The sequence below is a fragment of the Xenopus laevis genome, chromosome 4S (assembly GCF_017654675.1).
Source record: "Xenopus laevis strain J_2021 chromosome 4S, Xenopus_laevis_v10.1, whole genome shotgun sequence".
Taxonomy (NCBI): Eukaryota; Metazoa; Chordata; class Amphibia; order Anura; family Pipidae; genus Xenopus; species Xenopus laevis.
This window is the reverse complement of record NC_054378.1, coordinates 78,790,282-78,805,122: the sequence shown is the minus strand read 5'-3', so window position 1 is coordinate 78,805,122 and position 14,841 is coordinate 78,790,282. Positions and strand designations below refer to the sequence as shown.

Below are 14,841 nucleotides of genomic sequence, written 5' to 3'. Positions count from 1 at the left end.
GTCATTGCATTGACCCTCAACACCGCGGCACATGTTCTCCCAAAAGACCATTAACCCAGAACTGTTAATAACAAATTTCATTTTCATAATATTTTGCAGTAAGTGAAGTCTAGCACTGTTTGTTCAAAAAGCAAATATCTAACTGATTCATATTAACTCAGAATTGTAGAATTGACTTCATCTATAACTATATTTTAATATCTAAATCAGAGAGTTTGATTTGGCTAAAATGAAATACCACAGTCATATTATCTATCTAACACTCTAATATTAGGCTCACAGTCCAACAATCCGTTATGTTGTAAATGTGTTTCTCCACCTTTAGAAGAATTTAATACGTATAAATAATTGTGGGCTATAATGCATTGTTTGTGAAGGTGTCTGACAGAAGGCAAAACCTGTTAAAATAGCTTATTAATATAGTGTTGAACCATCATTTGGTCTTAGTACACTATTTTGTATTCTACCAAATCCTGGACTGTGCTAAAGGGAATGCTAACAATGTTTGTGGAGTAGGAAACTATTCAGCAGCAGGGCAATTTCTCTGTAATATATATAAAAAAACTGTGCCCTTGTGTATCAAGCACTTTCTCCACCACCAATATGTTTATTGGTAATTAATGAGTGGTTCACCTTTAAGTTAACTTTTAGTATGTGTGTTCTAAGTAGCTTTTCAACTGGTCTTCATTTTTTTTTTTTAGTTTTAAAATGATTTGCCTTCTTCTTCTGAATCTTTCCAGCTTTCAAATAGGGGGTCACTGACCCCATTTAAAAACACATTTTCTATAAGGCTACACATTTATTTTATTGCTACTTTTTAGTACTCATCTTTCTGTTCAGGCCTCTCCTATTCATATTCCAGTCTTATTCATATCAATGCATGGTTCATGGGGTAATTTGGACCCTAGCAACTAGATTACTGAAATTGCAAACCTGAGAGCTGCTGAATAAAAACCTGAATAACTCAAAAACCTTAAATAATAAAAAATGAAAACTAGTAGCAAATTGTCTCAGAATATCTCTCTATACATCATACTAAAAGTTAATTTAAAGGGGAACAATCCCTTAAATGGGCAAAATTATTACATTACAGGAATGTTTATTGTCCCTGCAAAACCTGGCTGGTACACATATTACAGTAGGAATGGCCAATGTCCCTTAAGGTGGACATACACAATAAGATCTGCTCATTTGGCGAGGTCACCAAACGAGCAGATCTTTCCCCAATGTGCCCACCAACGGCAGAGCAATATCGGGTTAATCTGAATGTTCGACCCTAGGGATTGGATTACAATAAAGAGAATGGGAGCCGACAGGACGAGGACTGCATCAACTAGCTGATCGCCAGAATATCGATCAGGGAGACCCGTCAGAAGGCCCCATACACTGGTAGATAAGTTGCAGACTCGGTCTAAAGGACGGATATCGGCAGCTTTAATTTGCCTGTGTATGGCTACCTTAAATTTAAGCACATCCCCTTATCCCTGGTGTCCTTGTAATGGTAATTTAAACGATAAATTGCATGGTTAGTTGCCTTCATTATACATTAGAAAGAGAAAGAGCAAGAGAGAGAATATGTTCACTAGAAAAAAAAATGACAGTACTAGCCATTATATTGTAAAGATTGATATTGCTGGCAAGTGTAACATACTATTGGGGTTATATAGTAACAAGGGAAAAGACTGTCCTAGGTCAGTAATCTAAAGAAATCAATTTACCCATCTTGCACAGTTCAAAATGAAAGCATATAAATGATTTAATGTGATAATGCCTTTTTTGTGCATGCACACGTGTACACACCAACAATCACACAGTGAAAAGAAAGACGGTCATTTTCTCTTATAGGCTAATGCGTAAGAGGGCGCACATTCATACTCAAAAGAATAAGTATTTGTGCTACCAATTTAAAAAACACAGACCAATTTATTAGTTAGGAGATTACAGTATTGATTAAGAAAGCCTTCCTTTAGTCTCTTTACATGTTGGCTGAGATGCTGACATATTGGGTAAGAAGGGTCTCCACGGCAAACAGTGTCAAGGAAAATACTGATGGTAAGAAAAGAAGGTTGTCTAAATTCTCTAGTGATCTGAACAGAATATAAAAAGCTCTAGTGATCTGAACAGAATATATGCTCACTGAAACTTTGTAAGAATGCAATCTTACACTATACGCTTAATTTTATAAATGGTCACACGATTGTAGCCCATAACACAACAGTGTAACTATCTGCATCAAAATCCTGACTCATGAAGGTTCCTTTATTGTTCCGAAAGCAATCGGATACTTCCTCTCCTTCTTCTAATAGCACCGGACAGATCAATTGTGATTGTGAATTCTATCCCATTATCAGAAATGCTTTTTACATCCACCATTATTATTGTAACCGTAGCTCCTTATGTAAGACTACAAAAAGGGTGTTACTGGGCAATAAAAACTAAAGTACTTTCCTGCTATGACCACAAAGCTCTAAACGTAAGAACCTAAAGCTTTTCTAGTTATCACGCATACACGTGGGGGGTTATTTACTAAACTCCGAATGCAAAAATCCAATTTTTTTTCGTGATTTTTTAAAAGTCCGATTTCATTACAAAAATCACAAATTTTTCGTAATTTTTGCATTCGGAGTTTAGTAAATAATTTTTCGGAATTTATGAAACCCTGAGGATGGAAAAGTCAGAATCTGAAAATCCGGTATCTCAGACCTGTCAAGGTTGCAGATAAGTCAATGGATGAAGTCCCAATGATTTTTTGATGTGCGCTGGGTTTCGTGCAATACCCTGAAGTTTTCAGGCAAAAATTCGAAAAAAAAATCGTGAAAAACTGATTTTTTTTCTCGCAAAGCAAATTTTCGGAAAAATTTTATAATAAATAAGTGTAAAAAACCCAAACTCATTTGATCAGAGTTTGTAGCAGAAAATATTGAGAGACATTTGGACTTTGATAAATAACCCCATTGGTATGATGATGTTTAAACGGCCAGGCTCACTGCCCTATTCCTTGTTGGACTGTAATTGCATTTAGAAGAACATTGCAGGTATGCAAAAGCACACCACCTGTCTTTGGTTTAGTGCCTATGTGATAGCCTGTGTCACCTATTAACTAAAAGTGCCTCTGACAAATACAGCAATAGAACATGACAGGGGCAGCAGCAATCTTACAGGCCCCTCCCAACAACACCAAGCTTCTCTCCCCTTTCCTCAAATAACACACCAACCACATGTCATATCTTGGGCCTAAAAGGCCGCAGATTGTTTATTAAATCACATAAATATTGACCAACATAAACCAAAACTGTTGAGTTTAGGGCAATGTACAATTATTTAATCAAATATTTATCTATTAATTTACTTAACATCTGATAGCTGCTAAAGACTGCAAAGAATTGCACCTAATAGTGAGGGGCCTGTCTGTTGTTCATCCTAGGTGAGGCTTTCCTACGTAACTCACGCCCCTTCCACTGGGCCCCTTCCATCACTTTGGCCCCAGGCCTAACCCCTGTTATGCCATACACTTGTTACCACTATCACCAGCTCCCCCCTTAGGGGAGTCCCTCCCGCTGCGACATTATGCTAACATTTCCCCTTTACCCAGATACCTCCTTTATTCTGAGGAGAGTGGGAGCTGTTTAAGGTAAAAGAGCATGCTCCCTTCACTTTCTTCCTCTTTTAACCCCTCATGTCTCCACCCATCCCAATAGCAACACAGGAACTACAACCCCCATAATCCCTAACCTTCTCTTACGGTTCCCTTATTCCTAGCCCTGTCATGGCCTTGTCTTCCCGGTTCTTGCTCACCCTCCTGGGAATTCTCAGCATAAAAGATCAAAATGAAGTAGACAACTGTTAAAGAACAAGGGAATGCATAGAAATGTTTTAGCATCTAGGCGATACAGACAAAGGTGTGTGCTGTCTGTAAGAGAAAAAGGCACAGCTAAACTGGAGAATGCACATGATAACACCTTAATTCCATCTTCGGCACTTCAAAGATCAATTCAGAACTATCATTCACTTGTACAATGAGCTTAAAATAAGGATTTCCATGATATGAATTGCTAAAGATTGCCTCATCATTGTGGCAGCCAGATAATGTATTGTGTTATTCTAATACATATTGTACTGATATAACAGAAATATCTGTGTTGCATTTTCTGTTACGTTTTTTTCAAAAATACATCTTGATGGCATGATAATGATCAAAACTATTTCCAGTGGCTAAATAGGAGTTAATAAGTAAAATAAGCTATCGAGCAAAGCCTATGGAGACATGAGATGAAAAATGGAAACTTTAGAGCCATGTTTTGGTAAATAGGGCCTGAAACTCTTCTAGGGAGTAATGCTTAACGAGAGTATAATAGTAAATGACTTGACTGATTACAATTTTTGTCAATGTTGTTGCCCACATTATATGCATTTTTAATCAAATTTTGTAACTCAAGCGCTCTGACTAAGCAAAAGCCCGGATTTCTTGAAGAGAATTGATTATTGTTATATTTCAGTGCACGCGTTCTTTTCTGCACCATTGGAAATACATATTGTTCATTCTGCATCATCTGCCAGAGACCGGAAGCTCTCATCTCAAATCAGCTCTACAGAGCTGGCCCTAGATGTGCAGCAATATGTTCAAAGCAAAGATAAAAAAAAACCTCCAATATAAATTATTTTCTGACGGATTCCACACTACACACTTATCTGGGGCTCACAAAAAGGCCCTTAGGGAACTTTAAGCTTACCATAATGATATAACAAGAGAATATTATACAATATCCAGTCTTTCAAAAATCCATAGCTGAACCTTGACCCGCCAGAAGTGTTTCTATAAATAATACTGCACAGGGCAATACTCTCTTTTTCTCTTTTCTAAATAGCAGCAATGTTTGCCGGCGATACTGTATAACATACCTCCCAACTGTCTTTTTTTCGGCGGGACAGATTCCAGATTTTGACGGAACAGTCCCGATTTTGACATTGCAACCCGCAGTCCCGGATTGTTACTGAAATGTCCCGACTTTCTCTTTGATCTTCTGAACTGAACAGCCAGAAAAAGATACAATGTTTCTAAAACTTAATTGGCTCTTGGCAGAGAGCCCAGAATATGAGGCAGGTGCACTTGGATACTTTAAGAAAAGAAACAATTTTTAACTATTTAAGATAAGCAGGTCTCTTGGGGAAACTGTGACTTGCAGCTTAAAGGGCAATTCACCTTCATTAGCAAAACTGTTATAACACATAAAACCTGACCCTAAAACCCCCAGAAATGTGTCAAACTTTCATAACCTGACAAATGTTGTAAACTGAACATGGTAATTAGGAGGTGTGGCCACAAAATGGGCATGGCAAAAAAATGTTGTCTCGCTCCGTGCAGGAAATCTTTTCGGCCTTCTTTCTATTTCCAAAATGTTGGGAGGTATGATATAATAGAGACAAGAATAATAAGTGGCATACACTTCTAGTTATGCTAATATCATGTACAGTACCTATAAGAATACCATTTCATTAATTCATCAGTAATTCATCTTCCCACCTGCAATCGCAAATTCTTGTATGTTCAATATTTCAAGCCAAATATCTGCCGTATAGGGAAAAAGAGGGAAAGAAATAGGAGAAGCTAAAGCAAATACCTCACACAAAACATATAAAATAACTATATGCTGCATGGATTGAGAAACCACAACTCCCAACATCCCACTGTGGTTTTAATATCTATATTGCCACCCCACAGTGGACAACTTTTAAGAGTATTGAAGATTTTCTCCAACATTCCACTTTCTGCAGCTGAAGAGAGCATGGAAGCTACAAATAGTGAGAGGTACCCTTGATTTCTTTGGGGGTGTTGTGAGTAATCAAGCAAAATCTTGTAACCCAATTTTTTTAAATGAAGACAAACACTTTCAGATGATTCTTATGGAGGGTCATGTATCCATTTCAATGTTTTTTGTTAATATATGTGTTTGTTTCTGCCTCTGTACCTACACTTTATATATTTAGCCCCCTTTATTGAATTGACCTTTGGAACATGCTATGGAATAATAAGAGAAAGTAAAGTCCTTCATAAAGTAATTGAGAATGAAATGTATACAAATCCCTTAGGTCAAAGAGAATAAGGGTAGAGGCACACAATACTATTTGGGGGATATTAGTCGCCCAGCGACAAATCGCCTCTACTTCGGGCGAATAATCTCCGAAGTAGAGGTGATTTGTCGCCAGCTGGATGGCACTCGGAGCGCTTTATTTTCCAAAGTCGCCCAAAGTTGCCTCACAAGTCGCCGGGAGACTATATCTCCCCGAATCTTCCCGTGTGTCTCTGCTCTAAATAATAGGACTGCTTTATTGTCCTACAAACAACTCAAGAATTCAAAGAAAGTAACACGCCTAAATAAAATACAAGGTTACAACCACTGGTAGCTGAAAATAATCCACTTTTTATAATATCCAATATTTATTGCCTCTTTAAATCTATATATTCTTTTGTTGGTCTATTCTATTTTTCCCTTACCTACACTACATTGATAAATACAGAACATACAGAACAATATGGCAAGAATACAGCTGTATTGTTAAGATCTTAAAGGAAACCAGACTGCCCTTGGACTCCTGCTTCTTCTTTCTTAGTTCACAAAACCGTTGCAGCGGTGGGCTATAATCCTGGCTGAGATCAAATACTGAAGGGTAATCTGTTTCTGTCTCCATAGCTATGTGTCTAACCATGATCTAATTAGCCTACTCAGACTTCAGTGTACTCACACTGCAGTATCTTTTAAGGCCTGCATGCTCTTATTGATGAGCCTCAACTGGAGTTCATTAGCCTAAGGCATCATAAGTTTAACTGTTCTCTACCATGGAGCCTTAATCAGCACAACGCTAATATAAACCACTACAATGATTGTATCAGCCAAGACTGAATCACTAATGACTGTCACTCATTCCATTCTTCAATATGCTTCTGCACACTTCAATGAGAAGTTGCAGCTCTGTAGCATTGAGTCCTACATACATCACCCTGGCAAAGACCTCCAACAGGCATTTCTCTCTGTTCTCGCTCTATGGAGCAGCTTCAAGGTACTACAATTTGTTTCCTATTCCTATTCTAGCTGTAATTGGAAAAAAGATTTTCTTTTTCACCCTTATGTCAGTCTACTTTATTTTATTAATCAAAGATAGAGCATTCACTGCAATAATACAATGGAGAACTTGAAAGATTATAAAAATAGGAGGCCACTTTATCATCAATATTGATTGACAGATTCAGATTGCTCACCAGGGAAAGTGCATGTGCGGTTCAGTTATGGTTACTGGGTGAACAGGAAAAAACATTCCACATTTCAGACTTTTAGTTCTGAGATAATGAATCCCTTAGGATACGGACATTGCAAAATATTGATTTTGATCGAACTGGCACATCAAATCGATCAGACTTGGTAGATCTGTTTTAACAATTTGTCTTAAACCTGGAAAAATCCTGCAAAGTTTGAACTGATAGAAATTCTGCATTACAGTTATAAAGGGGTTATGTGTGCAATGTTGTGCTCTAGTGCTGTACCTAGAGGGGTGTCAAGCACACAACTTTACACCTTGTCACTAAAGCTAAATGTATGATAGACTGTCAATTCCTTTGTATAACAAACTGACTACAGAGTGACTAAGTGATTTGAATTTTCACATGGAGAACAACATGGGTTCATTATTTTTGCATCATGAAAAAAAGTATATGTGAGCTGATTAATAAAGCTGAATAGGGATGTCGCGGACTGTTCGCCCGCGAACTAGTGCCACCTAGCTGTGTGAGCTTTTTCACATTCCGTGTCCAGAAACATCACCTGAGTGACGTAGTGTGATTTCTGCCCTTTACAGCACAAAACGCAGCGCTGTGTCAACAATGTATTTTTCAGAAACATTTTTGCCCTTGATCCCCCTCTGGCATGCCACTGTCCAGGTCGTTGCACCCTTAAAACAACTTTAAAATCATTTTTCTGGCCAGAAATGTCTTTTCTAGCTTTTAAAATTCGCCTTCCCATTGAAGTCTATGGTGTTCGCGAACCGTTCGCATTTTTGTCCGGAAGTTCGCGAACATTTTTTCCGACATTCGCTACATCCCTAAAGCTGAAGGTACAGGTATGGCATCCAGAAAACTCTGATTTACAGGACGGACTTTTCTGTTTTGTACAGATTTTGTAAATTTCTAAAACATTCAATAAAATTATGAAGATGTTTATATACATGACAGTACCCCTTTAATTGTCAGCGTATTAGGTCAGTATGAAATATGTGTCTGCGGTGAGGGCTAGGAGTAAACTGTAGGTGCACATCAGGGGCGCTTATCAAATCTTGGAGAAGATTATAGTCAAAAAACAAATGAACCCATTGATTGTAGATTAGACAACAACATCGAAAAAGGGGGGGGGGCAGGACTCTGGGCCCACCAGGCCATCAGCCTATGCCACCCCCAGGCCCCCTGCCACGAATCCCCCTCTGCCCCCCCCAACAAGAAGGACATGATGGAGTGATGGCTTTGCCAGCCATGGGAAGCGGGTCTGGGTTATTTTCCTGGTGAGCCACCAGCCCAGTCCAAACCTGTTAGACAGGTAGTGTGCTTCCTCCTTTCTCTTTCATTACCTTTAGTTTCACCACACACACACAATTGGTAGCTTTATTTTCTCCTGCTAAGGCCTGAAAGTTTTCAGCATTTTCTGCACAGCAATGCTAAATATATTAAACTCTTGCTGCCTTGTGGTCAGCATCACAAATATATTGATTCTGAAGCCATGTGGAAAAAAAGCGGCAACTAGCATGGGAAAAGAACAGCCAACAGCATCTAAAATACCCACAAGGCATAAGTACATTTCTGTACAGTGGTGAACAGATTTCCATTCCTCTTGTTTTTATGAATGCTGGCATTGTCTACAACTATCAAGACTCCAATATCACTTACCCTGTGCTGGATACATTCATTTAATGCTCCATTAAGACAATCAGTTTTATATTTTACACTTCTGAATTACATGGCTTCTGATTCAATTTTTAGTCCCAAAGGTGCAGAACGCATTTTCTGTGTAACCCCCTCCATGATTTGACGGTACTATAAAATGGTAGCAGGGAAATTGTTTTTTATCTTATGAAGGAAAAGGGAGATTAGGAAGTGCTTTCAAGGAGTCTGCTCCAATTGCACACTCAGCAATTGCATCTAAAAGCCCTTAAGGTGCTACATGTATAATATGAATAACAGCAGTGGAACATCTGTGCCTAAAACAATGTAAATGCAGCATGAAATCTATGTGTAAAGCTCAGAAATTTTGCAATGAATTTCATAATAAGTCTCTTAAAACACACAATTATTTTGACCATTTTGTATTTATCTGTGACCAGGACCATGTACTTTTGAATGATTAAAATTTTTTAGCAGCCTAACAACATATTGACAGAAATCTGTTATTTGGAAAATCCCAGGTTGGTTTATTCCCATTAGTCCCATACCTGCAGGCAACAAAACAAAATATCAAGACAAACAGACAACCAAAGTTATGGGGAGGAGAAATAAGCAACCTATTTGCTATAAAAATTACACAAATTACCTTGTAGATCACTAAGAAACTGAAAACATAAGAATGACTGGTTTGGGGAGTCAGCACCTGCATCATGGGATTACTATGGAAAGTGGGAATATTGAGATATTGAATAAACATCACAGACTCTAAAGTATAGTTGAAAAATGTTGCTGGAAAAAAACACCCATTGATATCAATGCGTTTGCTGTTTTGTGAATTTTTGGTGAATCAAAACCGTTCATTAATAGGAAGTAATTATCAGCATTGCTCCATGTTTTGCCACCAAACCTATACTGTACATATATAAGTTGAAATCAAAATGTATGTTGGTTAATTACTGTATCCTACAGCAACTTTGGCCCCAGGCTGATCTGAGAATTTATGTATTGCTGTTGCCTGAAAAACGCATGGCTTGAAAGCAAATGAATTACATCTTTACCAAGCTATGTTTATTGTTAATTAGGAAAACATACCGTCATTAAATTCATTAACAATGTTAATGACTCAGCATGGAAAAAGTAATAGATTATTAGAATATTGTAGTTAATGGGCAAAAGAGCTAAATACAATAAGATATAATTTGCAATATTGATTTCATTCCAACAGTCCACAAAATAATTTGATATGAGAATATTTATCAAGAATTTGAGAATATCATAGTGACATCCACTTCCTTTCAGCAGCCAAAGGGTTTACTGGAAATGGCATCTCGCTGTTTATTTACTGGAGATCCCACGGCTCCATGAAATATTAGGAGATAGGATTAGCATTCTGTTTGCGAAGACAAACCTGAAAAGTGTTGCCTTTTATAATTAGCCAGTAGTTTGGCACTGCTGTGCATAGAAACACTGTACGTTATACGTTTTCCGTAATAAATCTTAAATCAATACCTACATTCTTCCTTACAGGTGTAATCATTTTATGTACAATACACAAACTGTTCCTAACGGAAATGTCTTCTCAGCTGTAGGTCTTGGAATGCTTACCCGCATGCATGTGGGGATGAAAAAAAATAAGACAAATAAAATATTAAAAGCAAACATAAATGCCTATGTAGAAAATTCAGATTCACAAGATCAGAGGGCATAAATGTTCAAAATTAGCCGCACAGATCAAAAGACTGATGACGAGAACAGAGACTGATGTAGAATTAATCAGCAGGGAGCCCAGCAAGCAGAATGCCAGCCAAAGATCTAATAGAATAGGTGGTGTGGGGACAGAAGGGAACGAACATCACAGAGAACTGTGGCAAAAAAACGACTTCATAGCCCTCAGCAGATATTGGTGATGCATATGGAGCGGGTCAACCCTCTATCCTTCTGCTTCATGAATTGAACCGCTGAGCCCAGTGGTGAACCCCCAAAGGGAACATAACCAGATTTTCTAATAAATACATTATATTGTATCTTCATTTACAACCAGGCAAAACATCAAAAATTTGTTCTCATAATGGCTCTTGGAAAATAGTAAATGAAGATACTCAAAAAAGAAAATAAACACTTTTCTGTAAGCTAAAAAAATAGAGTGTAAAAACAAAGACAGAACCCTGCAAGAGTCCTGACTTGTGAGCAGTTTGTAATGCAAGGGGGCAACCTAAATAATTTACAGAATCCACTGGATCTTTTTGTGGACAGATCTAACATATGATTGGTTGTAATGGCTAACTGCATTGGTGCTATTTAGCATCTAGCTAAAGGCACAAAGTTTGCCCAGATGGAATAACCTAGATGACCTATAGCATCCTCATTGGTTGCTATATATGAACAGTAGAAAACTTTGCACCTTATATCACATAAGCCTCATAGATGCTAAATCATACCAATGTAGTTACTAATAAAATCCAGCAATTTGAGAAAATGAAAGAGCAGACTTTTTGCCCTGGTGCAAATCTGTGTACAGAAAAACACATTTCCAGGGATGCATTCCATGGTCCATTTTTTGGTACCTATGCACAAGGCAAGGTCATATAGGTGATTTTGACCAAGCCCTCACTAAAAACAAAATCAAACCAGACTGCTATGTGTCAACATAGCAGAAAGAGATACAGTAGAAGAATGTCAGCAAGGTGCTATTAGGCATATACCATGGGCTGGTGTGTTTTTCAGAGAAGAGGCGCGTTGGTCTGGGGTAAGGGGTGTTCAACTAAGTGAGTTACAGTTTCTTTGCCGTTTAAAACTACAAAACATTTTCAAGAAATCTATATTGTAAAGCTGCTTACAAAGTCGGGCAGCCCTATAGTGACTAACTTTTCCCTAGCAGTGGCTAAAGGAAGCTGCTACTTCTTTCTGTGCTCCACAATTAAAGCTCACTTTATCAACAATAAAGAATCATGGTTGTAGAAAATTTTAAATTAATATGGAACCATTTCTCTTCAAGAAATAAGTGATGAAATTCAAAACACTTCAGATCTCTGTGTCCTTCAGACTATTAATGAAATTCATTTTAAACTGCACATTCTATTAGACCCTATTCTTTGTCCCTTTCACTTTACATTGTCTGGGCTTCTATTGCTTTGTGCTGGGGCAGGGACCGTCACACACACAATGTGACATTGTCAGTGAAGAGAAAATATAGAAAAGGACAGGTTTAACCTTTTCCACGTCTCCTTTCAAATAAAGGGGAAAAAGTAAAAGGCATTTGAAAATTGGCCTCTAACAGAGAACATCCCCCTCCCCTCTTCCAAAAAAGAAAAAAGGTGACAAGCTTTTATAAAGCATTTCTTGTACTGCAGTAAGAAGGGCCTCCAATTCCCCAAGTGGGATTTACAGTTGCAACACTGAAATCCTAGGCCAGTGGTTAATTGATTTATACTGTTCAAGCTCCTACAACCCAACAATTTTTCAAAGGTTTCCCTGTGGCTCACAAGTTCAATGATATACAGTATAAAAACATTGTTGTATCAGATACTCGGCATTAGTTCCAAGAATATCTGGGGCAACAAATAACTGGTACACTAACCTGACCAGCTAGACAGCAGAGAAGTACAGCAATGAATCTCGGTTTCAACTGTTGCACAATCGAGAAGCGCATATATCTCTATATATATATAAAACTGTGCACTATAAAAAGAATTCTTTTTTTCTGTGACCGGTAGAGTACAGGTATTCAAAGATTTGTACCAAGCTATGTATGCAGGAAACATTTTAGTCTAAGCTGAAACAATTTTTAGCTTCTGTCACTGAGGATTTCACATAGTTTTATCCATGAGTAAAGGCTAAGCTGACATTGACATGCTGGTTTTTCACTCTCTCAGTAGCAGATACTGTATGCCTCACATGGCCTTCTAGTCCACAAGTGCCTCTTAAATTGGTGCTCCTTCTGTGGAACTATGAATGTGTGTGTATATACTGTATTTGTTGGCATGCATTACATCTATGTTATCAGGTGCCGTATAATTTAACAGGTTCTTAAAGTCTTAACCCACCCTCGCTCCCATTCTTTTAATGACTCCCAAAATCTTAAGGCAAATATTTTCCCATACAGTGTCAGACTGGGATGCCAGGGTCAAACCAGAATTCCTCCTCTTTTCACTCAACCTCTTTATTCTCCTAGACTTTTAAATCTACTTACAATATTCTTCTATTACTATGCTTTTTTTTTTAGGGAATGACCCAGAAATGGTCCAAATGTTTTGAAGCACCACAGTACAAAACACCACCCACAGTAATGTATCATCAGATTAACAATGCTGAACATTAAAATACATTTTAAAATCTTTTTTCTATCAAAAAATTAGATTCCTAAATAATAGAATAGGTTGTAATATAAATATTCAAATACTAAATTCTTAAATGCTATCCCACACAAATCCAAATACAGTAATGACAAAGATTTAGCATCACATTTATTTGTAATTTGATAAACAAATTTCCTTCCGCACATCTTGTTATAGTTTTAGGATATTTGGAAATGCAGATATTACTTCCTTGTGGTTTGTTGTGTTTATCATATAATGTACAAAATGACAGGGACAATGATAAAGATATAAACGTATGTGCAATAAATGAGGCAAAACCCACTTTTCATCCACTCAAGGTCCTAGCTAAAAATGTTTTTCTCTTATCTTAAAGGTAATGTCAACCCAAAAAAATTACTTTTTTGCCTAATAAAGGAAAACATAATTCTAAGCAACTTTGCATTACACATGACATGGGCAGGGACAAATACCTGCCTCTTTCCCCCAAACTGGCCTAGGAATAACCAACTCACTCACCATACATTTTTGTCCACAGCTTTATTGCACAAAAGATTATTCAACAATAGATAACACATATATCAATAACAGTTATATTAACAACATTATAAACATACAAATATGAACAGTGATATACCATTAACTTTTTAATCCTCTGCAAGGCCCCTGGCTCTTAGAGAGGAACACCACCAACCATGTTCCATTAACCAACTTGGTACTTGGTAAAAAACTCCACTTAATTAACTCTCCCCATTGCCAGGGACCCGCTGCCCAGCTGTAACAACGGGCTATTCCCTCTCATCACCTCTTGGTTAGTCAGCCCTATACTCACCATTCCACATCAGCTTATCCTGTGCCCCACTAACCCAGGCCACAATTGTGACAACTAGCACAAAGGGTTAATACAAGGGAGGGAGGGTGGGACTCCTGTTCTTCTTCCAAAATGGATGCCCTCCTTAGCAGTTAGTACTACACATCCCTTTACAACTCCACCCCCCAACTACGTCACTAAACCCATTGCTAATCCCCTGCCAGGCAGCTTTGTCCCGCCCCTGTCATGCACCCTTTGCCAGCATGCGCTGTCCTGGGTTTCACTTTCATTTCAATGTGTATTGCTTTTGAAAACAGTGTGTCTGTCCCTTTCTAGTCTCTGCCATGATGGCTCTGACTGTAGGAACAATGTAAGAGAAGACAGCTGATTACCAGACCTGGGGAACTAAAACTTTTGCAACATTGTTTAAAAAATAACAACCAGGAGTTAAGCAAATGCTGCTTTCTATAGCAATTGGTTTTACTAATAACTTTGTAAAATTAAAGGGCACCTGTTGGGTAAAACTGTAACCAAAGGTGCGGGCTAATAGAGGCCGCATTCCGGTTGGGGATAACAGTCCTTTTTTTTAAAAAAAAATTCCCCCCTCTAGCGCTATGCCACCCGCACAGGGAGGGAGCTGCGGTGCAAGTAGTCATGTTATGTCACTCGCATGCTCATAACGCACAATTTTGTTGCACATTTTCATTATGTGCATGCGAGTGACCAGACATGGCTGCTCGCACCGGGAGCTCCCTCCTGGTGCGGGTAGCGTAGCGCTGGTGGGGGGATATTTTTAA

At 38.1% G+C, this 14,841-nt stretch overlaps 1 protein-coding gene across 2 annotated transcripts in view; it reads right to left on the bottom strand.

The window, feature by feature from the left end:
• Nucleotides 1-14,841, bottom strand: part of brinp2.S (BMP/retinoic acid inducible neural specific 2 S homeolog) — a 109,899-nt gene that overhangs the window by 31,726 nt on the left and 63,332 nt on the right. The gene's annotated exons all lie outside the window — the stretch shown is intronic.